We start from the raw sequence: 3,458 nt of genomic DNA, 5'->3' as shown, positions 1-3,458 counted from the left end.
GCGCAAAAAGTAAAAATCGCACAGGTGATCAAATGCCACCAAAAGAAATCTCTGTTTGTGGGACAAAAAAGGACATCAATTTCATTTAGGTACAGCGTCGCACGTCCGCGCAATTGTCCGTTAAAGTCACGCAGTGCCGAATCGCAAAATAGAGCCTGGTCTTTGAGCAGCCAAATCCTCCGGGGCTTAAGTGGTTAAAATATTCCCTGGTGATCCTGCCATATAAGACATTTCCTGGTATGGGGTGACAACGCTCTGTCCCTGTCCCCCAATTGTGCTCTTGCGTTGTCGTACAAGCTTAGTATGGCTTTTTCAGCGCAAAGTCCAGTGTTGTCACCATCAGGAAACTGATGCCAGGCAGCCATCACTGGACTGTGTATAATTGTGAAGTGGCTACATAGAGGCTGCAGGAGATCAGCAGAACGTAATGGAATAGTTTATAATGCGCAGAGCAAACTGAGGAACAGCGCTGAGATCATGGCAGCGGAGTGGCTTAGTGGTTAGCACACCCCCTAGTAGATACTTCATCTGCTGAAGTGGCATTGGATTTGGCTGTTATTTAATTTTTTATCGACACGGAGGTAAGGTAACTAAATAGAAAATACTTACTATTTAGTGGGCATACGCCCCCACCCCCTAAACACACTTCTATAAGCATTATCCCCTTTTTTCTTATATATGTATTTCAGGCAAACGATATTTATCTGAAAATTTTGGAATATAATACATCATATATATTCCTACATATATATATATACCTTTTTGGTCACATTCCAACGTACTATCCATCTAAGATATTTGAGGCATCTTGGATGTCCCATTACAACACGGAGGTAAGACACCCTAAATAAAATAAAAAATACTTCCAATTGTGGATAATTTATGTTTAGAGCTTTCTGCTCTCCAGTACTTCCTCGTCCTATGTTTCTTCTTTTGCTTTCAGGGGTCACCATAAATTAAGTTCCAATAGGCACCTCTAGTTTAGGATAACCAAAGGTGACTGGAATCCTTTCCGTCACTTGAAGGGTTCCTTTCTTCTGTACTTTTATACATCACTCATCCCCCTCTTGGATCATCATAACAGGTGAAGTGATCCGTAATCATAGACTTAAGGAAATTTATCCTTGGAGTGAATCTTCTTGACATTGCACTATTATTTACAGGTAATAGAGGATATATAAATAATACAAATACCTGATTCTAGCTCCCATCCTGCGGGACCCCTACATATCCCTCCGTGGACAATATGAGTGGCTCCGGACACCTACCGGTATGTGTACACCCCCCCTCTCCCGCCCCCTTCTCTTTTTTCCCCCCCTAACCCCCCCCCTTTCCCCCCTTCCCCCCCCCTCTTTTCCTCCTTGGTATATTGCCTCATGAGATGAAATAATATGTTGTCGCATATGCAAAAAATGTGATATGATTGATGTGACACACAAATGTATGTTTTTGCATTTTTGCTTTGTTCTCTTGGATTTACTCTTGGCATATGATTATGCTTTCCAGGAAGACATACAGACTCCCTGAGGAAGATTTTGGTACTATACAAATTTCGAAACGCGTTGGACTCTGTCATGCATCTGCAACTGTATTGTACTGTACATTGAATGTATTATTATTATTGTTTGATTGATCCTTTACAATCACACCTTTTTCAATAAATTGTAATTTATTTTAATTAATTCTATCTTTTTCGAAAGATCCTTATTAGTTACCTTTAAAGTCCCACCCTTCTAGGGGGTCATTCCCTTTTTTCTTTATTAACTTATCTAGGGATTATGGTAACACAATATCTGAGAATTACCTACATACCTGTTTCAAGTATATTTTGGGTGGATAACACACCCGACCCCCGCTTTCTGTAGATAGTTCTCAGGTTACCCACTATTAGAGATTAATTATTTAATTTTAATAAAGGTTTTCTAAAGGAGGAAACGGTCTTTTACCACTATTTTCCTCTATAAACCTCACCACAGGCTATCTATATAACCTGTACATTGTAGACATCCCAGAATGGGAGGCTTCCAGGGAGATGGCTGGGAGGAATTGATGTCTGACATTGAAAGCCAATTCCAACAAAAAGAGCAGATAGAATCGGACATTTTCACTTTGTTATCTACTTTAAAACGCTTTTTAGAAAAAAAGTCAGCATTACACTGGCATATAAAATCTTTCGACAAATATGTGAAAGAAGGTCTGAATCCTTTGGGATTAAGGATTCAGATCTTCCCTACCCTTGAAAATATCTCGACAGAACTCAAACAGGACTGGGAGAGAATTCTTAACGAATGCTCCAAGAATCTCATGATTCTCCTTCAAACTGAATATCTCAAACAATTAAAACTTATTGAGACAGAAGTTTCTGCTATCAATAAACAACTAGCCCCATTAAAAACCTCCCCTCTATATACAGAACAAGAGAGTAAATTAAAAACATACCTTGAAGATTATAATAAAATAATATTACAAAGAAAAGAGAAAAAATACTGGAGGGATAGAATAGCCTTCAATGAAGGTAAAGCATATAGATGGAACCAAGGGCAACGCAATATGAGACGAAGGAGTGAATACAATAGGAATGATAACTATTCCTCTGACTCCTCTGCCTCTAACTCCTCCCAAACCAACCAACGGGGACGCCCGAAAGGCGAATACCCACAATGGGGGAAAAATAAGGACAAAACTAAAAAGAAAAAACCCAACACCTCACAGGGACCAACCTCCACACCCAATAACAATGAGGGTACTGCCAGTGAAGCTATAGGTGGTTCCATCGAGAACCAAGGGGCAACAACAACTAAATCAAATAGTAAGGGTCATTTTTTAGGAAGACCTCACACGCGACAAGCAGTCAAAACGCAAGTCAGCATGGACTCCTTTGCAGTCCGGTTGACCGAGAAAACGGACTAACCATTATCAATTTATCTTCTCACAATCTCACCAAAGGGGAGGAGGAAATACTTAGACTGGGTCTATCCTTTTGCCCTAGCCAATCTATTGACAGGTTTAGTGTCATCAAAGACATAAATCTATTTGCAAGGGAAATTTTCTTCAAAAGTAAATATTTCAAACAGTCTGATAAAATGCAAAAACCTGATACACAACTAAAAGCAGCGGAATATCGAGCCCTTCGGGACTTGAATCTACTCTTACAGGAAAGTGGCTATGACAATGAAGAAATCTGGGAGAACCTGAGTAGCTCCTCAGATGAAGAATCCACACCTATACAGAGTAAAGAAAAAGTTACCCATAAACGCTTTAAGAGAAAATCTCCAAAGTTTCCTCAACTTAATCAGAATCCAACAATAGCCCTTTTTGTTAGGCAAGTCTCGAAAGATATTGATAAACTTAATATTCAGTCTACCAAAGATAACCTCCTCCCCGATCAACGTGAAGCCTTAAAAACCCTCCAAAAAAACCACAATATCACTATCAAACCTAGTGATAAAGGAGGGAAC

The sequence above is a fragment of the Pelophylax lessonae genome, assembly GCF_965119305.1.
Source record: "Pelophylax lessonae genome assembly, chromosome: 4".
NCBI classification, from domain to species: Eukaryota; Metazoa; Chordata; class Amphibia; order Anura; family Ranidae; genus Pelophylax; species Pelophylax lessonae.
This window is presented reverse-complemented; position numbering follows the sequence as displayed.